At 49.1% G+C, this 21,485-nt stretch overlaps 2 long non-coding RNA genes across 2 annotated transcripts; one reads left to right on the top strand and one right to left on the bottom strand.

The window, feature by feature from the left end:
- The first annotated feature begins 731 nt into the window (after positions 1-731).
- On the top strand, positions 732-10,486 carry LOC109500875. The gene is made up of 4 exons (XR_002743371.2): positions 732-903; positions 1,417-1,466; positions 2,968-3,390; positions 8,988-10,486. It is a non-coding gene; the product is annotated as an uncharacterized LOC109500875 (long non-coding RNA).
- On the bottom strand, positions 1,492-2,679 carry LOC111561001. Its single transcript, XR_006599684.1, has 3 exons — positions 2,345-2,679; positions 2,085-2,220; positions 1,492-1,849 (listed from the first exon to the last, which is right to left on the bottom strand). It is a non-coding gene; the product is annotated as an uncharacterized LOC111561001 (long non-coding RNA).
- Positions 10,487-21,485: the final 10,999 nt, after the last annotated feature.

Here is a 21,485-nt window from a genome sequence, read left to right as displayed (position 1 = left end):
CATATACGTACAATTCCATTTATATGAACTGTCCAAAATAAGCAAATCTATACAGACAGAAAGTAGATTTGTGGCTGCCTTAGAGCTGGGGTAGGGGTGGAGGGAAGTTGGAAAAAGATGGGGAATAGTTGCTAACGGGTTTGGCGTTTCTTTTAGGAGTGCTATACACACTGAAAATAGTGATTAGACCAAAAAAAAAAAATTAAATTGTATACTTTAAGTGGGTGAACTGTGTGGTATGTGCAATATATCTCAACAAAACTGTTATTTTTATTTTAAAAAGTGTGAACTCCTACCACCTGTTCCAGAATTAGCAGACTGCCTGTAATCAGGATCTATCAGAATCTATCAGATAGAATTCTATCAGATTGCAAGAATCTTTGGTAGGCAGGACCCAGCTCTGTATTTTCTCGGAGAACACTGAATGAAGTTCAATGTAACACAATGCCCTTACAAGACAGTGATTCAGAGCCTTGTGGCCCCCAGGCTTCCTGAAATGAATAAAATGGAAGGTCTGTAACTCACTCTGAGAGGGCAAAGGCCTGGGGGTTGGGTAGGGGGGAGAACTGAAATCCCTGTCCTGAAGTTCTTTATTAATTGCTTCTTTCCCCAAGTCTAAACCCCGTATTGTCAGAAAAAAATCTGACATCAGAAAGGGGAAGAAGGTGTGGGGGAAGGGAGAGGAAGACTCTCCCCCCCCCCCCCCGCCCCCGCCCCTACCTTCAGGCTCCCAGCCACTGCTGTGAAGAGCTCTTGAAGGAAATGAGCTGTTTGTTTGAGTTCGTGTCTGCAACAGAAACATTTGCCAATCACTTGTGGTTTTTCAAGAACCTGGGAGCTGCTTGCGAACCATTTCTGGAGATCCACTTATGTTCACCTTCGTTATCGGCAGATAAAGGAGCTGTAAGTCAGCATTTACGACACCTGAGACCAGAGAGCTGGCACTAAGATATCAGCCTTTAAGGGTCTAGGGGTTGATTTACACACTGTCCCTTCTTGGATTTTCCGCCTTTGTGCCAGATGTTTTTCTATTTGCACCATCACCTGTAAGATGGATGAGGTATAAACATGGAACAGTCAAGCTTTCCCCAGCTTAATGCTAAAGTGAAAGATTTTCTGGGGTGGGTTCAGAAACTATTAGCTGAAATGGTGTTGTGAGTTGTCTGTGTACTTCTTTATCTGGGTTAATATCCCATAGGACTGTCTGCTTCTAGCTGAGATTTTTCAGACCTGGGCATTCATAAGAATCATGTGGGAACTTTCTGACGCAGGACTGAAGCCACCCCTAGGAATCTGCATTTTAATAGCAAGTGATTCAGATGTATAGACCACATGTGGGAAAAATGATCTGAATTCTACCTCTTGTCTTTTCCCCTCCTGGCCCTTCCTCTTCCTCCCCTCCTTCCCCAAACCCAGGACTTGAAATAGAAGAAAGCCTGCAAATCCAATGCTCCAAAGATAAAAAGGTATGACTCTTAAGACCTCACGATGTTGGAACAAATCAGGCTATGACATGTAATCAGATGAAAGAGTTCCACCTTGATTCATGTGAAATGCTTCATCCTCAACACCTCGGTGACAAGTGGGGCGGGGTGCACCTACGATACTGTAATGCTCGGAAAACAAATTAATGAGAGCTTAATTAGGAGGTAATTGCCCAGTTACTTGCAGATGGAAGCAGTTCTTCCTAACTGTAATTTTGGTTGTTGATGTTTTCCTTCTAGACGGGGGCCTGTCGGTAGACTCAGCCCTGGCTTCTCCATCTTGCCCAAAGAGTACAGAGCAGTTGTTCCAAGAAACCAGTGGGGCCCAGGTCAGCATACTCTTTCTTTGGCTTCTGTGCCAGCCCCTGCAGGAAACATGGGTTGGTTATAACCAGATTAGGGCAACTGGGACCCAGTCCCCTCTATTTTCCTAAGTCACCAGCATCTCCCCCAGGAGAAATGAGGAACTGATCCAGGGGTGGAAGGAATAATCGTTCCTCCAAACGAACAGTGATCAGGCTCACAGAGCCCACGCAGTCCTATCTTATTCGTGGCTGCCAGCCCCCCCCCCTCCCCCCACCCCATGGAAACCTCGCCTACCTTCACAGGCGGTGCTTTGTGGAGACCACCCTGGCTCGCTGTCCTCTTCACCCTCCTGCTACATGACTGCACTCTTCTCAGCCCGAGAGGGTTGTCGGGGCTTCTTCCAGTCCCGAAAACCTTGGATTCTGTCATCCTAAGGAATCCCAAACTGGATCATTCAGCGACTAGCTCTCTTTCCTCTTCACCTCCAAGCTTGATTGACTAGGGAGAAAAATCTGGCTTCCTACCCCCTGACTCCATAATCCAAATACCCTTACCTGAGGCCTGTGGTTGTCCTCAGCCTGCTAGGAAGATTAGGGGGGTAGCATTGTGCCAGGAGCAGTGCCAAGTGCTCCGTGAGTATTCTCATTCCATCCTCCCAACCATCCTTTGAGGCAATAGTTCTCTCCCATTTTACAGGTGAGAACATCAAGCGTCAGGTCAAGTCACATGCCCCAGGTTATGTAGCTCTTAGCAGCAGACCCAGGACAGGTTCCCAGGCCCCTCTGCAGCCGAAACTTGTACAACCAAAATACCTTACCTGGCTCCCAAGGAGCAATCAGACTCCAACAGATGGGAGCAACTTGAGTAAATTAAACCCAAGGAAAGAAACGTCCCCTCCCTGCTCTTCTGAACCAAACTGCTGTGAATTGCCTCGCAACTGACTGGAAAGCCTGCTAGGCTCACAAGTAAATTACAGACCTGTTCCAGGGGCTGGTGTATCGAGTGATTGGGAGAAAAGGAGGAATGTGTTCAAGGTCATAAGATGATGGGGGGCGGGGGGAGCAAAAGTCTCTAAACACTGGTGACCTCTCAAGCTAGCTGGCTCTGAAAGGTAAGGCAGGACCTGGCAAGCACAGACTCTGTAGTCCTAATCATGGCTCTGCCGCCTATCCCCCAGGAATAGAACTCAGAAAACACCCTGTCCTGCCTGCCCCTGGAGAGACAGAAAGCAAAGCTGCGGTTTACCAAGTCCTGCTGGAGGGAGTAGAGAGTCGGCTTCCTCCTGGGCTCAGAGACTCCTGCAGAATTATTTCCAGAACCTTCCTCAGCCCAGCTGCCTGCACACTACCAGTCCTCACAGTGGAATTTGCTGTTCCTATGACAACACTCCTGCCGGCTCCCTCCCCCAGCTCACCTACATCCCTGTGACCTCATGGAAAGGCACATTCTCAGGCATCCAGACCAGATAAGGAGGGTTTTGCAGTCTCTCTGGAAGCATGGTGGTTAAGAGCACATGTTTTGGAGTCAACATACCTGAATACTGCTGTTTGGTCAAGCCATTTAATCTCTCATTGTCTCAGTTTCCTCATCTGAAAACGGGGTGAGTAGTAATACCTATCTCATAGGGTGTTTTCCAGGAATAAGTGAGAAAACATTTGTAAGGAACACATGGTTCCTAGTCCACAGAAAGAGGTAGCTTATAATGTTATTTGTATTTTTGCTTCTAAGTGTTAGGTTCCCAAGCCCCACCTCAGCATCCTAGTTTCCCTAATGCCATTTCAAGTCAAAGAATCTTACAACTGGAAGAGACCCTAGGGGTGCCTGCGTGACTCAGTCGGTTGAGCCTCTGACTCTTGATTTCAGCTCAGGTCATGATCCCAGGGTTATGGGATCAAGTCCCATGTCAGCTTCCATGCTCAACATGGAGCCTGCTTGGGATTCTCTCTCTTTCTTCCTCTGCCCCTCTCCCCCTTTCCCCCACTCACGCACTCTCTCTCTCTCTCTCTCTCAATCTCTCTCTAAAATAAAATTTTAAAAAAGAAAGAGACCCTAGAAGTCACCTAAGTATTTTTTCTTTATGCAATTTTCATATATATCTCTAAGAATGAAATAAAATCAGTAAAGAACTTAGCACCTGCCCGGGATATGTTTAATAAGTGTTAGGGTGTGTGATAGTTAAGGTTATAGGTCAACTTGACTGGATCATATGATGCCCAGACATCTGGTTAAACATTATTTCTGGGTGTGTCTATGATGAGAGTGTTTCCAGAAGAGACTAGCATTTGAATGGGTCAACTGAGTAGAGTGGATTGTGGATTAGGTGGGCATCCTTCAATTCATTGAGGGCTTGCACAGAACACAGAAATGAAGAAAGGTTGAATTTGCTCTCTGCCTGACTGTGTGAGTTGGGACACTGATCTTCTCCTGACCGCAGCACTCCTGGTTCTCAGGGGCACCTGGGTGGCTCAGTTGGGTAAGCATCTCACTTCAACTCAGGTCATGATCTCACGGTTTGTGAGTTTGAGCCCCATGTCAGGCTCTGTGCTGACAGCTCAGAGCCTGGAGTCTGCTTCAGATTCTGTGTCTCCCTCTCTCTCTGCCCCTCCCCTACTCATGCTCTGTCTCTGTCTCTCTCAAAAATAAACAAACATTTTTAAAAAATCTTTTTTAAAGAGAAGAGCCAGAAAACAATTAGAGAATAGTCGAGGGCCTAACTGTGTGGTATCTTCTGTGTTCTTAGATGGGACTATTACCACAGCTGAACAGAGGAAAGAGATTCTCTCCCTTTTTACAAATGACCCAGAAGAGACATATTCAAATAGAGTTGGCTTTTGAAGAATAAGGATATGTGCTTATGTTGAAGATCGTCTCATCACTCAAAAAGCCTTTAAATTACTTTAATGGCTTCAGTATTGGCAAATACTGGGCCTCAAATGTTGGGGTAGGATGTTTGGGAAATAGCCAAATGCCATTCAAACTCAAGTCTGGTGGAAAATGTAATCTCTAGCTGCATTAAAATGGAGCTATGACAGAATGAGGAATGACAGTGGGGTGAGGACACTAGTTTCTTCCATGTGGCCCCTGAGCCAATTCTGAAGGCGTTTCCAGAGAGGACTCAATTCGGCATGTGCCCTTCCTCACCTGCACCCACCCTCTGGGTCTGCTCTCCTCCCCCAGGAGAGAGAAGTTGAGAGAAGTCTGAGGCACAGAGTCACTTCTATTCTCCACTAGCCCATACGTCCTAGGGACCCTTCCCTGGGAGGTCTCAGCCATTAAGCAAAGATCTACATTCTCACTTCCTCCTCCTTTCCCTCCATCCTCCCTCCCTGATGTGAGGAGACCGCAGAACTTACTACGGGGATGCACCCCCGACCCCCCGGCACACGAGCGGATGTTTATTTCCCACTGAGAAGAGCTGCACACAGACCTGACTCCTATAGCTCCCACACTTGTTCCCACAAGTTTCTAATCCACATTCATGGCAGTTCTGTTAATGTGCCAGGCATTATGTTGGCTCCTGTCAAGGACATAAAAGCATCAGACCCCATCTCTGACCTCAGCCAGGTGGGAGAGGGGATAAACTGCAGACATTTAACAGTAAGATCTTTAAAATGCCATTGTAGACAATGGAAGCAGACACGGTATAAGTTCGCTATTTTTTTTGATAATTCTACACGGCACTAAAAGCCAGAGAGCAGAGAACTTATGCATGCTAGAGGCTAGAGTAATGAGGAAAGACTTCTTGGAGGAGGAGGCTTCTAACTAGAGTCTTGAGAGACAGAGAGGATTTCGGGGGGCTGAAGAGGAGGGGAAATATGAGGAGCAGAAGACAGTGCTGGGAAGGCGAACCTATGGTCAGGATTGGTCTGTGTGTGACGCTGTCACATCTCGGGTGAGCCATCTCGGGTGCACTGGTATTGCAGCCTGGTCATTCTTTTCAGGTGTCTTGGCCGAGACCTGAACTTGATCATCAGGCAGAGACTTCTTCCTCCCAGATATTCAGACCTAATGACTCTGTATTAGTAAGAATTCTTTTGGTTGCAAGTGACAGAGACTCAACACTAACTTAAGTGGAAGGGGCTTTGTCTCTTAGAACTAGAAAATCCAGGGATGGAAGTACGTTAGCTTGCAAGAGCGTCAGGGCACAGCTGCCTCTAGGGGCTCTGATATTATGTTGCGGCTCTGTTTTCTCTCCCTTTTTCTACTCTTACTAAGAACCACTTTATAGGCTGGCTCTCATGGCAAGGCAGGGAAATGGCTGTCCAGGGCCTGAGATTCACATTCTTTGAGGTTATCAACCCCAGTGGAAAGAGTAGAAGTTTCCCTCCTATTCCCTCTTCATACCCCCTTGTTGGGATCCCTGACCAAAGAGGTAAAAGAGGTTCACTGACAGAGTCCCAAAGTTGGCTGTCCTGTGGGGAATACCTGTGCTGTTTGGGGTGCCCCCAAAAGGCTGAAAGGACAGTATGGGGGAGAAGGCAAGGCTGTGCTACATTGTTCTGGAAAACCCCGTTCCCTGTTATGGACTTCACAGGTAGAGACATGTCCCCACTTCTTCCCATCCGTAATAGCTAGATTCTTTTCATAGGAAAACAAATGGTTAATTGCTGGGAAGGCTTGTGTAGGGACAACAGGTATCTATCACAGGACACTGCAGCAGGGTTAGTAACTGGATAAACATCCAAAGGGATGTAGGTGTTTCAGGAGCGGGGTCTAGCTCAGAAGACTGGGTTACGCTGGTATGCCTTTACACCATGGAAAATTCAAGAAATGGATTTGGTGATGAGCAGAACAGAATCCTTGCTGCAGGCCAGAACTCACTTAAAGGGCTTGGGTGGCAGCTTCAGGACCGTAGGACTGTAGGGCAAGGACACAGTAGGTGTCATCCTCAGGAAGAGCAAAATCTCAGAGCCTAAGGCTGCCCTGGACTCAATATTGGGTGGGAATTGAAGGCATTTCTCCACTGCTCATTCTCTGCTTTTGAATTCTCAGTAGGCAGCATGCTCTGGAGGCCCCAGGATAAGGGAGCAGCAGCTACCAGTCACTCCGGATCAGAATCATAGAGGAAGAAAGCGAGAGGAGACCTAGGGCAGTGCTGTCCAAAAGACCTTTCTGTATTCATGGAAGTGTTCTGTATCTGCAATTCCCATTATGGGAGCCACGTAGGGCTACTGAGCACTTACGGTGTGGCTAGTGCAACTGAGAAATTGAATTTTTGATTTTATTTAATTGAAATGAGTTTACATTTCTATGGCCACCTCTGGCTAGTGGCTATGGGCTAGATACTAAGTCTTAGAGAACATCCTTCCTCCATGCACCTCCAGGGCTTGGAAGGGAAAAAGGCAGGATAACTTGGAATGGAACATCCCAGTGAACGATCTACGTCAGGAAAGGCAGATGGCGCAGAATTGGGAAATGAGGAAGACCCCTGGTGTCAGCCTCCTTCCTAGACACAGACATCAGTTGCCTGAACTCTGGCAACTGTCACCTAGCCTCTCCCCCTGAGAGCCACTGCCTCTGAAAAGAACCTCATAAAAGGTCATCTGAGGCTACCAGGTGGCTCCAAAGCCACAATCCAGTGAGGAAGGAAATAACTTCCACACCTCGCAATAGACCCATAGGGAACACCCTCCCCCCATGATATGGGAGACCCCATATCCCACGACTCTTCCCCCACTATGGAAAGTATCTCATGCTATGCCTGAGGACCCCATTAATGGTCAGGTCCCTAAGGGTTTTCAGTTCCACATGTGTTGACTGAATGCTTTGCAGATCATCAGAGGAAAAGCTGAACTTAAATAATTTCCTGTCCAAGAACAATCTGTCACCTAACACAGTAGGAAACCATCCAAGCTAGCCAGCAGAGTGACATGGCCCCACCCACAGCCTCCAGCCTAGAAAGCGATCTGGGCTAGCAGGACAGTCAGGGACTAGGTGAAAGAGTCCTGATAACCCAGAAGAGACCTAAATGAGCCCTGCAAATTAACAGCAAGGCACAGGCCCAAGACCAAGAGGAGAAAATGAGCTGGTGGGAAAGGCAGACAGTTAATCAGGTGGAGACTTGTCTTCCCACTGAACTCAGATCACAGCTTTGCCCAGCTACCAGAAGCCAGGCCAGGGCACTGGGTAGATTCAGGCAGGGCTGCAAGAGCACCAGCAGAGGTGGATGGATGGCAAAGTGGACTACATGCCAGGCTTATGCCAAGTTGGCTCCTTTCTGTGCACTTTCCATGCTATTCCATGACTCCGCTTCACGCTTCCTCCAGCTTACAGACCAGCCCCAGAAGTCAGACCTTGACCAACTCCCCAGCTGTCAGGAGGGTGAAGGCAGGAAGCCCTGGGCTTGCTCTGGCCCAGGAGGGACTTGAAACAAATTCTGCACCTTTTCTGGCCATAGTTTCCGCATCTATTTGGGGTGTCCTTTTTTAAAATATAAATTAAGCCTGCATGCATATTCATTGCAACATTATTTGCAATACCCAAGAGGTGGAAACAACTCAAATGTTCATCCATAGAAAAATGGATAAAGAAAATGTGGTCTAAAAACAAAAAAAAAAAAAGAAAGAAAAGAAAATGTGGTCTATATACACAATGGAGTATTATTCAACCTCTAAAGAAGAAGGAAATCATGTTACATGATACAATGTGGATGGACCTTGAAGACATTATGCCAAGTGAAATGAGACAAATGTTGCATGCTTCCATTTACATGAGGTATCTAAGGTTAAGTGAAATTCATAGATACAGAAAGTAGCATGGTGGTTGCCAGGGGCTGTGGGGCGGGAGATAAGATAAGGAGTGGTTCGATGATTATAGAGTTAGTTCTGCAAGACGAAAAAGCTCTAGGGATTTGTTGCACAAATCTAACCAATTCACAAGTGTGAATATGGTTAACACTGCTGGACGGTACACTGACAGTAGTTAAGATGGTAAATTTAGTCATGTGTTTTTAAGCCGAAATCAAGGGTCAGACGCTCAACCAACGGAGCCTCCCAGGCACCCCTATCATTGTTACTTTAAACAGCGTGCTTAAAGCTCGCTTGGTTTTTGGTTGGGTCCATGTTCCGCAGTCTCCTTGCTTTCATCACCTGGCTTTCCACAGAGATGTCCCCTTCGGACCCCAACTTCTGCCAGCTGTATTTCTACATTTATATTGTTGCGGTTGATAGCATTTAATTCCATCTTTCTCTTTCACAGTCGATTGATTCCAGAAGTTGAAAACTAACCCACCACGCTTACATAATTGTGACTCTGTGGGTATGGTTATCTCAGTGTGGCAACGCTACGTTACGCACCCCGTGGGTCCACTGTCACAACGGAGAGGACCTTCGAAAAGGCGCGGAGGACAGCTGGTTGGGAAGGTGTTTGGTGCATAGGAGGGCGCGGAACATGATGGGTTCCCACACTTGAGCAAATGTGTCATTTTTTGCGGATTCCTCACAGTTAAAACAACAATCAAATAAGGGCAGAGATCATGGAGCCCACCATCCTAAAGGAACTACACTGTTGCCAAAACGGGAAGGTCCCCTGTGATCCACCCAAATAAAATCTTCCCACCAGGCAGCCTGCACGACCTCTATAATTAGCAATTCGCTCCTTTGCATTAAGCAAAGCCCTCAACGTGGTGTCATCTCATATGCAAATATTTCTGGGAGGGCTGCCACACTAAGTGGCTGACAGCTAGGTGCCATCCAGTCTTATCAGATAGCTGCTTTCCTGTGTGTCCGGAAGGGCGAGCCCGAGTTGGCTCTGATAAGCACGGCCCCAAGCAGATGCTGTGGCCTGAGCCCGCCCTCCCTAGAAACCGGAGTGGGTGACGGCTGAGCTCCCCTCACGTTATAGCTCCCACTCTCACCGGTGACCCAAGCAGCTCTCCCAGGCCTGGGAGGCTGGTGTCAGGTAGCAGTGGAGGAACCTGAGGTACCACCGTGGCTCCAGCTGTTCCACCTCCCGACCCAGGCCTGGGCCTCCACCTGCCCCGAGCCAGTGAGGGAAAGGAGGGGACAGATAGAAAGATAACCAGGGAAGAAGGCTGAGGCTCCCGGGTGGCTCCAGGGAAAACCTGAAGGGGCGTTGGAAAAGAAGTCAAGGGGAGGCCCTGCCCGTCTCAAAACTCTGGGGTTGGCCTAAACTGAGGAACGCTCTTTCCACTCCCCGTTTTTCCGTCCTAGCTGGTGCAAGAATGATTTGCTTTGTGTCTGACTCCACCATACGCTGCAAGCTCCCTGAGGGCAGGGCCTGCCCCGTCTTGTCTCCACATGTCTTATCCCCAGCACAGTAGCAGCGGGTTGTGTGTGTGTCCAGCCAACGTGTGCTGATGGAATGGAGCATGAGCCCTATGCTCTTTGGTTTGCAAATGCCCTTCTCCCCAGCAGATCTAGAACTTATTTTTCACCGTCCTTGTGCATCCGGGCAGTGTTAGCTCGTTACATGTGGGTTGAATCCATTTGAAACGTTAAGAATTAAAAGGAAAGGATTGTCTCTTTGGCCAGTGCAAGGGTCTTCTGGGTTGCTTTATGGCGTGCATGTAGCATAGTTTATCAGACTTCTTGCAGCCCAAGGTTGCCTATTAAGAGAAGGAGTGACCCACCTGCCAGGGAAAGTGGCTTTTTGGTGTCCATTTGACAGTATTTACAATATTCTTTAAAAAAAAAAAATTTAGGGGCGCCTGGGTGGCTTGGTCGGTTGAGCGTCCGACTTCGGCTCAGGTCATGATCTCACCGTCCGTGAGTTTGAGCCCCGCGTCGGGCTCTGGGCTGACAGCTCGGAGCCTGGAGCCTGTTTCAGATTCTGTGTCTCCCTCTCTCTCTGCCCCTCCCCTGTTCATGCTCTCTGTCTGTCTCAAAAATAAAAATTAAAAAAAAAAAATTAAAAAAATTAATGTTTGTTTATTTATTTATTTATTTATTTATTTATTTATTTATTTATTTATTTTTGAGAGAGAGAGAGAGAGAGACAGAGACAGAGCACAATTGGGGAAGGGCAGAGAGAGAGAGAGAGAGAGAGAGAGGGAGAGAGAAAGAGGGAGACACAGAATCCAAAACAGGCTCCAGGCTCTGAGCTGTCAGTACAGAGCCTGACGTGGGGCTTGAACTCACAGGCCAGGAGTTGAAGCCGGACCCTCAACTGACCAAGCCACTCAGGTGCCCCAACAGTATTTACAGTACTAATGGATATCCCTCAGACCTGTGGGAAATGATGTCTATGGAAGATTTTTCACTGCAGCTTTGTTTGAAATAGCAAAAGGCTGGAAACAACCTAAATGTCCCATCCATTGAGATGTAGTTAGTAGATGGTGGTACTTCCATATGGTGGAATCTGATGCAGCCATAAAACAGAGAGGAAGCCCTTTATGTACTGATATGAAGCACTCTCCAAGATATATTGTCAAAACTGAGGGAAGTAAGACTCAGAACAGTGTTTGTGGAAGAAAGGAAGAAAAAATAATATGAGCATGCATGGTTACTCATTATATGAAAATGTTTCTGGAAAGAAACATAAGAACCTGGTAACATCGGTTGTGGGAAAGAAGGGGGTGGGGGCGGTTGGGGACCCGGTAGAAGGGAAACATCACTGCGTACCCTTTTCTGCCTTTTGAATTTTAAATCATGTAACTGTAACTTATTTGTAAATGTAAATACAATTACACTTTTATTTTTTTATTTTTTTTTTAATGAGTTTCTTTTTTTTTTTTTCAACGTTTTTTTTTTTTTTTTTTTTTTTTTTTTGGGACAGAGAGAAACAGAGCATGAACGGGGGAGGGGCAGAGAGAGAGGGAGACACAGCATCGGAAACAGGCTCCAGGCTCCGAGCCATCAGCCCAGAGCCCGACGCGGGGCTCGAACTCACGGACCGCGAGATCGTGACCTGGCTGAAGTCGGACGCTTAACCGACTGCGCCACCCAGGCGCCCCATACTTTTATTTTTTAAATTATTTATTTTATTTATTTATTTGAGAGAGAGAAAGAGTACAAGTTGGGGAGGGCCAGAGACAGAGGGCCGGGGAGGAATCCCAAGCAGGCTCTGCACCGTGCAGAGCTGGACTCAGGGCTTGAACCCATGAACGGCGAGATCATGACCTGAGCTGAAACCAAGACTTGAACCCTTAACCGAGTGAGCCACCCAGGCACCCCTACAAGTACATTTTTGAATAAATAATAACAAATGCCTCTTGTATGTCAGGCTATATCTTTCAAATCCATTTTGTAGTTTTAGCACAACTCTGTGAAACACATAACATAATCCCCATTTTCCAAGTGAGATAGTTGAGACTTGGAGAAATAAAGCACGTACCTCAGTTCCCACAGACATAAAATAGGGGAGCTGGGATTTAACAGGAAATTCAGGCCGGCTTCTAGCCCCTGTGCTTCCGTCTAGTTTTCCTTCTAGACGGAAAGAGACGGGCCCAACTGCTTCCTGTCTCGTTTTCCTTCTCCCAGCAATGGGTGCTTTATCCCAGGGGGGCCATTTGTAAGCCCACTAAAGAGCCGACTCAAGGAAGGCCCTGCTTAGGCACAGCAGAGTCCTAAACAGGGAGGTTCTGGGAGCTTGTATGAGACTGTGTGTGTGTGTGTGTGTGTGTGTGTGTGTGTAAGAGACTATTATGGGTGTATGTGGGCATGTGTGAATGTGTGCACATACGTGAGCGTGCAAGCCTTGTGTGAGTGTGTGAGCATGTGACTGTGTGTGACTTGTAAAGTGTGTGTGTGAACGTGTGAACATGTGTGTGAGTGACTGTGGAAAGCGTGTGGTTGTGTGTGAGTGTGACTGTGTGAACAGTTATGAGTGTGTAAAGAGCGTGTGGTTGTATGTGAATGTGTGTACGTGCGACCGTGTAAAGTCACATGTGTGTGAGTGATTGTACGAAGGCCCCGGAGGCGTGATGGGGGGGAAACCAGTGACTGAGGCGGGCGGAAAGCTGAGGGGACCGTTGAATGGGAGCCTCTGTGGGGAGCGGGAGGGGAAGGCAGGGCAGGGGCTGGGCCAGTCTGGGTGGAGCTGAGGGGAGAGGCTGGGAGAGAAGGCCCCACGGCAGCCGGCCAGATGGCTACAGGAGCTACCACGCCCCGGGGGGCTGCAAGTCTCCACTGCACTCCTCAAGCCAGGGACCCAGGAAGCAACATCCCTACCCCAACATTCCACTTGGGCCCACCTAACCGGGTGAGACCCAGCAGGGACAGTCACTAAGCGAGTGGGATAACTTGGGTGCAGCTGGAGGTACAGCTGAGAGAGTCCATGCACGTCGCAGCTGGCAAGCTGCTTCCCTCTGCCCTCCGTGCCCCGTAAGCTGTCACTCCCGCGCCCAAAGCTAGAGCTGCAGAGACGGACAGGCCCCCTGCCTCCACCCTGGCCAGACTGCAGGGAGGGCATGAGGCCGGGGAGGGCAGGAGAGGGGCGAGGGGGATGAGTCTGGGAAGGGTGGAGGGACTGGAGGGAAAGGGGGATGTTCTAAGAACAGGTTTGGTGTGGCTGTGTGCAAACTGCGGCGCCCTGAGGGCTGAGTGATTGCACTGCTGGCTGCTTCCTCCCCATCCCGCCGGAGCACCTGGCACCCTCCATGCCTCGGCTTGGCCAGATGTGCCAGACTGACTGCATTGGGTCCAGATGTTGATGTGGCAGTCCAGCCTCTATCCTGACCATTGCTGCCACTGTGTGTGTGTGTGTGTGTGTGTGTGTGTGTGTGTGTGTGTGTGTGTATACACTATGTGAGCAAGTGAAAGGGGTCCTGACGAGAGATTTTCTTGCCCCTGGAGCTGAGGGAAACATCATCTCCTCTTGATGGTCTTAAAAAAGCCTGGATGGGGCGCCTGGGTGGCTCAGTCGGTTAAACGTCCAACTTCGGCTCAGGTCATGATCTCACGGCTGGTGAGTTCGAGCCTCGCGTCGGGCTCTGTGCTGACAGCTCGGAGCCTGGAGCCTGTTTCAGATTCTGTGTCTCCCTCTCTCTCTCTGACCCTCCCCCGTTCATGCTCTGTCTCTCTCTGTCTCAAAAGTAAATAAATGTTAAAAAAAAAAATTAAAAAAAAAAAAAAAAGCCTGGGTCTCCAGGGAAGGGCACTGTTATGGGCTGAATTTTGCCCCCCAAAAGATGTTGAAGTCCTAACCCTCAGTACCTGTCAATGTGACTTTATTTGGAAATAAGATCTTGGCAGACGTAATCCAACACAACTGGTATGCTAACAATGGGGAAATTTGGTTACAGACACCGACACGCGCACAGAAGGACACCACGTGAAGATCTGGCAGGGACAGGATGATGCATCTACAAGCCAAGGAGCCCTAAAGATTGCCAGCAAACTACCAGAAACTAGGCAAGAGGCATGGAACAGACTCTCCCTCACAGCCCTCAAAAGGAACCAACCCTATCAACATCTTGATCTCAGACTCCTAGCCTCCAGAAGCAGGAGACAATAAATGTCTGTTGTTCTGGGCCACCCAGTTTTGGGTGCTCTATTACGGCAGGCCTGGGAAACTAAGACGGTCACAGGAACACGATGACCAAGCACGTGTACTGAACCTGAGACCCGAGTTTGACTTCCAGCTGTGGCATTTACTAGTTTTGCCCCTTTGGTCAAGACAACTGAGGGGCACCTGGGTGGCTCAGTTGGTTAAGCAGTTGACTTCATCTCAGGTCAGGATCTCAAGGTTCATGAGTTCGAGCCCCGCGTCAGGCTCTGTGCTGACAGCTCAGAGCCTGGAGCCCGCTTCAGATTCTGCGTCTCTCCCTCTCTCTGCCCCTCCCCCACTCATGCTCTGTCTCTCTCTCAAAAATAAGTAAACATTAAAAAAAAAAAAAAAAGACAGTCGAGTCCTCTGAGCCTTCATTTCTTACACTTAACACGGGCCTGGCAGGAGCACAGCCCTCCTAGAGCTGTCATGAGGTTCAGGTTTGGCCCAGTGCTTGGCACCTGCCAGGGCTATTATTGCAATTAAGAACACACTTGTTTTTCAGGGTCTCTGTCAAAATTCCTGATGACAAAATTTTCTCCAACTGCACAGAAAGTCCAAACATGAGAAGCCAGAAAAGGAAAACAGTAGAGAAAGTCATATTTGGGGAGAGCCTATTGTACCAGGCACGGTGTCGTGTGCTTTCCAGAAAACTCTAACTTTGAGCACTCGAAGACTTGGAAGTGTGAGACGTGGGTCCAGGGAAGGGCCCACAGGAGGCGACGGAGGAGGAGGGGACATATCTGACATGGAGGCAAGGCAGGAGCCTCAAGAGGAAGGAACTCTCAGGCCCTGAGCTCCCCTCACCCTCTCCGAACCCAGGCTCGGGTGACCCGCTGGAGTGGGGAGGCACAGGGTGGGGGACGTGCAGACCACAGACATCAATCACTCCAGCAGAGCCCCAGTCACCCAACCGCAATAATGCGCCTTTCTGCCCTGCTGGAGACAGAGGGTATTGTGTGCACCGGCTGCAGCCTGAGATGCACCCTCAGAAAGGGGGGATTGTCTCGGGCAACCTCCATGGCCTGGGGCTGCCGCCCTGCACGTCACAACAAACCTAGAGCAGGCAAAGGGACGGCCACTCTCCCGGGACAGGGCGCCTTTGAGACTCCAAGCTTCAAGACCCCATGGAGCCAGGGCAGACAAGGAAAGCAAGAGGTCTGGGACAAACTGGATCATTCAGAGCTGAGGGACCATTTTGAAGGCTCCCAGGGGGAGCCTCACAAAACCTACATTCAGAACATGTGTTGGGAGGGGCGCCTGGGTGGCTCGGTCGGTTAAGCGTCCGACTTCGGCTCAGGTCATGATCTCACGGTCCGTGAGTTCGAGCCCCGCATCGGGCTCTGTGCTGACAGCTCAGAGACTGGAGCCTGTTTCAGATTCTGTGTGTCCCTCTCTCTCTGACCCTCCCCCGTTCATGCTGTCTCTCCCTGTCTCAAAAATAAAATAAACGTTAAAAAAAAAAATTAAAAAAAAAAAAAAAAGAACATGTGTTGGGAAAATCAACGGTTAAGAGCAGGGGATGTGGGGTCAGAGAGTCTGTGTTCAAATCCCGACTGGCACATTTCCTGGCTAAGTGACACAAGGCAAAGCAAAAGCAAAATTACAGATGAGACAGTAGCTCCCCTCACCCCCTAGACAGGGGGCTTGTGAGCATTCAGTAAATGGAAATCTGGTACTTTGATAGGCACTCAAGAACGATTAGCTATTATGAGGATTATTAATCTATATGGTCTCAAGTGAAATTAAAAATGCAAAATGCTTAGCACAAAGCCTAGTACCTAATAGTTGGTTAATAAATGTTCCATGCTCTGCGTCCCTGACTGCTGTCTGAGAAGTCCCAGCTTTCTGCAGCTAGCAAGGTGGCCTCTTGAGAGGTGTCCCTTCTCCAGGAGCGAAAGGTGCTCAGTGAACCTGCCCAGAACCCCCGTAGGCAAATTACCCGGTTTGGGGGCCGGGCCCAGCCAGCCCGCAGGGAGCTTCTGTTTTGCAGGAGGGAGCCAGTAGCCAAGTGGAGGCGAGGAGGCTTCTCCTTTGCCTGCCTCTGCTTTGCCTCCCCATGAATTTACATCCTGTGTTCTTCCTGAGTCTCAACCCGGCCCAGTTCTCGGGAGATTATCTTTCCTCTACCTCACATCCAGGCGTCTGGAAGAGCCAACACCCTCACCCCGGTCAGCGGCCAGATGAGCTTCCAAAGGTTCAGGCCAGCCAGGCACGGCCCTCCCTGCCTCACTGCTCAGGACCCTGCAGGAATCGGGAGGGAATGTGCCTCCTGGGCCCATGCCCAGTCCTGACTGAGGCCAGGCTGAGGGCCTCTCCTCATCCCTCCCCCACAGACACACAGGGCTTTATAGTCAGATTATGCCATGGAAACTATGTTCATGGCCTGCCCCGTTCACATGGCCTCCGCAGAAAAAATAACAGAGCCTTCTCTCTCTGCCAAGACCCACAGTACTAGCAGGCCTGAGCTACCAAAGCAGGCCTCTAACGTGAAATAGGTCCCTGCGAAGATCTCAGGAGGACTTGTCTGGGGGTGCCCTCAGGCCACCCACCCTCCCTCGGCCCACAGCCATCTGCTTCTCTCTCCTCAGAGATCCAGAGAGCTCGGCTGGCCAGGAATAAGCAGCCTCATAAGGCAGTTTCCTTTTGAGAACAAATCTCATTTCCCTCTCTAGTATCTTCCTGAGCCCTGGGAGCCCCGCTCTGATCCTCCTCCAGGACCACTCCCCCACCCCCCCACCCCCACCCTCTGCCCATGGGATGAAGTCAACAGAGTCAACAGGACATGTCCATTCAGAGCCACGCCCACTCCACTGTTTTCTAGACCTCTGCTACCTAATATGGTAGCCACTAGCTGCATGTGAAATTTAGATTTCAGGGTTACTTACCTAAACATTTTTAATTAAAAATTCAATTCCTCAGGTGCACTAGCCACATTTCAAGGGCTCAATTGCCACCTGAAGATAGTGACCACCATATCTGACAGTACAGATATGGAGCATTTCCAATACATAGAATGTTCTATTGCAGAGCACTGCTCTGGACCATGCTCTTGAATTCCCTGGTCAAAAGGTCACTAGCCCACTTGGGCCTGTGATGATGTCTTCCTTGGATCCGACTTCCCAAGTCAGACCCTACCACCAAAGTGCACACCCCTACTCCTAAGGGTGGCCGAGGGGTGGGGGGCTGTGGATGGAGCTGGAACTCAAGAACTAGACTCCAATGGCATGCTTGAGCTCTCTGAGGGTACAGGACAGAGCTGGGTGTAGGAAGACGGAGACCAGACCAGCTCTCCCTGGGCTGCCATATTCCCGTGCAGAACTCTAAGGACTCTGACAACTCTTATCTTCAAATCTGGCTTTCTGGGTCATTATGAAGGAATACTTTCATGATAGGAAGATAGAATATATTTTAGTTAACTGTTAAACTTTTAAAAATCTTAAGCAGCTTGATTAAGATGTAAATCACACTCTATACAATTTGCCCATTTGAGGTCGAGACTTCAATGTTTTGTGTATGTATGTATGTATGTATCTCTCTCGATAGGTAGGTAGGTAGATAGACAGATAGATAGATAGATAGATAGATAGATAGATAGATAGATCTAGAGAGAGAGAGAGAGTGTGTGTGTGTGTGTGTGCCCATGAGTGGGGCTAAGGAGCAGGGTGGGGGTGGGAGAGAGAGACAGAGAGAGAGAGAGAATCTCAAGCAGGGTCCATGCTCAGTGGAGCTCAACCATGAGATCATGAGCAGAAATCAAGAGTCGGATGTTCAACTGATTGTGCCACCCAGGTGCCCCTCAGTGGCGTTTGGTACGTTCACAGATATGTACAACCTTCACTGCAGTCATTTTTGAACATCTCATCACCTCAAAATGAAACTTCATATCCTTTAGCTATCACCCCCCAACTGTTAGACTTTTAATATTAGGTATATGGCGGGTGGCCCCCCACTGGCCTGCAAACGTGAGGGCAAGCTGTCTCCTTCTCACCTCTATGGTCGGCTCCCTGAAGATCAGTGATACCTGTGTGCTCCCCCACGCCCCCCACCATACACACTGAACCTGCTGAGATGCCCACCACACAATAGTTCCCTAAATATTTGCTGGCTCTGCTGTTATTTTATTTTATTTTTTATGAGGGACAGTGAAAAAGAGTGTGAGGGGAAGGGGCAGAGAGAGATAGAGACACAGAATCCAGGCTGTGTCCAGGCTCCAAGCTATCAGCACAGGGCCCGACGCAGGGCTCGAACCCACGTTCTGTGAGACCATGACCTGAGCCAAAACTGGGTGCTCAACCGACTGAGCCACCCAGGTGCCTCTTGCTGTTATTGTTACAGTTGCTCTTCTGTGGACATGAAAGAAGCCCAGTGAATGGGGAGGGGTCTGGAAACCATGTTACGTGAGCTATCATGAGGGTGTTTAGCCTGGAGAAGTGGAGGATCGTAGGGGGATGGAGTAGGATAATTGCTCAAATCGACCATCATACAGGAAAGGGACTAGGAACACTGGGTCAACGTTCCGGAAGCCACATGCATTTCCAGCTGGTGCAGGGGCTCAGCAATAACATGGGCAGGGCGCAGAGGTAGTGAGTGCTCTATTACAGAGCACATGCACACAGGGCCTAGAGGGCCACCCGTCTTGAAGGCCATAATGTGGCCTCTTGCTCCGGATGAGGCTACAGTGGGCCTCAAGGAGCTGTAACGTCTCTTCTATTTCTGGGATCCCGGGCCTGGAACTGCCACAAGACAAAGGCGCTTCCAGAAGCAGGACCTGTAGACCTTTACTGTCTTTGTTTTCAACTTCTCACCAGTGGTGGGATTCAGGCTCCTCCTCTTCCCAGTTCAGACTCTGGCCCCTACCCCCCCCCCCCACCTCCCTCTGTGAGCTTCAGAGCTGCGGGGGGGGGGGGGGGGGGGTGGGCGGAGAGGGCTGGCCTCCCCTCCCAGAGGCTGGGGTGTGTCCAAATGGAGAAGGTGACTGGGTCTGGCATGCAGAGTTGAGAGGCTAGCAAGTGAGCTGAGAATAATAAACACAAGAAAAAAACAGGTCCAAGCAGGCCTCAGAGAGGTTTCAGGAGCTAGAGTCCAGGCCACAGAACTGAACAAAGCACCCTGAGTCAAGCCAGACAGGAGACCACACTGTTCTAGACCTGGGAATAGGGGCCAGACCTGGACTGGGCTTGTACTTGTTATCCCTGACATGCAAACCAGGGCGTGAGGGGAGAGCAGGCTCCATATACGGGGTTGGGTGGGTCAACCTGTGGTGATTCTAGGGACCAATAAAGAAAAAGTTTACATGTCTTTGGCGCAACTCAGAAGAATGCTTGGCTTCTCCAGATTTATCACAAGATGATACAGGGTGCGACAGGCCAGGGTCCTGTGCATCCGTCAGACGGATGCAGAAATGGCTCCCTCTGGGAGGGGAGGAGAAAAGAATGACCACCTATTATGTGCCCGGCACTGTGCTCAGCCATCTTCATTAACCGGGCACTGTCCGAGGGCCACAGGGACACTAACTATGAGGAGATGAAACTGAGTTTCAGAGAACATAATTAACATGTCTGAGGTCACACGCCTTGCAAGGCGTGCAACCAAAATTCAAACCCAGGCACTCTGGCTCCAGGGCCAGGCTTTATCCACTCTGTGGGCTGCTTCTCTAGTGCCTTCTTCTCGTCCCCATGACAACCATGCAGAGCACTAGCGTGACCTCCATCTTTACAAACGTGAAAGCTGAGGTGCTGCTGAGCAGTTAAGTGACTGGCCCTAAAGCATGCCATAAGAAAGCTGAAGATCAAAGGTGCCACCCTAGCCAGTGACCCCAAAGCCCCAGGAATAAACAAGGTGAGAGTTTAGTACACATGGCTGCTTTTATAAAATCATGAAATCTAAGTTTTGTTTTTATTTATTTATTTTTTAATTTAACGTGTTTTGTTTTTTTTTTAATTTATTTTTGAGACAGAGAGAGACACAGCATGAACAGGGGAGGGGCAGAGAGAGAGGGAGACACAGAATCTGAAACAGGCTCCAGGCTCTGAGCTGTCAGCACAGAGCCCGACGCGGGGCTCGAACTCATGGACCGTGAGATCATGACCTGAGCTGAAGTCGGATGCTCAACCGACTGAGCCACCCAGGCGCCCCTAAGTTTTGTTTTTAAAGACATAAAGCGATCAAACCCCTGTGATGGTGGTGGTGTAATCAGGCCAGATACGCTGGCCGGGCCTCAAACAAATCAGTAGTGGACGAGCAAGGCTTCTATTTAAATTTCCTCCACAGCATTGTTATTGTAACTTCAGAGGCCAGCTGCTCACGCTGATATTGTGTACATCACTCCAGTCGCACAGGTGAGAGGGTTTTACAAAACCCCTTTGTGGGGTTGACCCATTTTCCTGCTTGAGAATAAGTTATACCAGCTCGGGGTTATTTTGCTTCTGGTGTCTTCTCACTGACCCCTGCCTACACCCTGACCCCCACTACTCCCCTCTCCTGTGTCTAGAGGCCCTGTAGAGAGTAGAAAGAGCTCTGTACCTGGAGTCAAAGGACCAGGTTTGGTTGGGATTTTTTTTGTTTTGGGGTTTTTTTTAGGATTTTATTTTTGGGGCACTTGGCTGGCTCAGTTGGAGGAGCATGTGACTCTGGATCTTGGGGTCATGAGTTTGAGCCCTGCATTGGGTGTAAAGATTACTAAGAAAAATAAATGAACTTTAAAACAAAAGATTTTATTTATTAAGCAATCTCTACACCCAACGTGGGGCTCAAACTGACAACCCCAAGATCAAGGGTAGCATACTCCATTGACTGAGCCAGCCAGATGCCCCAGACAAGGTTTAGTTATGTAATAATTACCTGTGTGAAGTCAACCTAGTGATTTCAGTTCTCTGGGACCCATCTGGAAAATGGAAACATTGAACCCAGTGACCTTCAATGTCTTTTCCCACTCCATGGCTGATGCTGGTCATTATTCACTCATTCCACTGGCTTGGGCCAAGCAATGTGCTACATTCTGGGGAAACAGAAATTACTACAGCCCGTCACTGGCCCCCAAAAGCTCACAGTCTGGTGCTACAATGCAATTCTTTGAGGTAAGTGTCCTAACAGAGGCAAGTTCGCATCGTGATGACTCAAACCATAGAGTCTTGCTTGGAGGGACAAGTAGACGGAGGCTTCAAGGAGAAGGAGATCTTTGAGCTGAATGTTGCATGGTAAGAAGGTGAGGAGGGACACTCCCACCAGAGGGAGCAGCATGTGCAA

The sequence above is a fragment of the Felis catus genome, chromosome B3, assembly GCF_018350175.1.
Source record: "Felis catus isolate Fca126 chromosome B3, F.catus_Fca126_mat1.0, whole genome shotgun sequence".
NCBI classification, from domain to species: domain Eukaryota; kingdom Metazoa; phylum Chordata; class Mammalia; order Carnivora; family Felidae; genus Felis; species Felis catus.
Note: the sequence above shows the minus strand (reverse complement) of the source record. Positions and strands in the feature narration are given on the sequence as shown.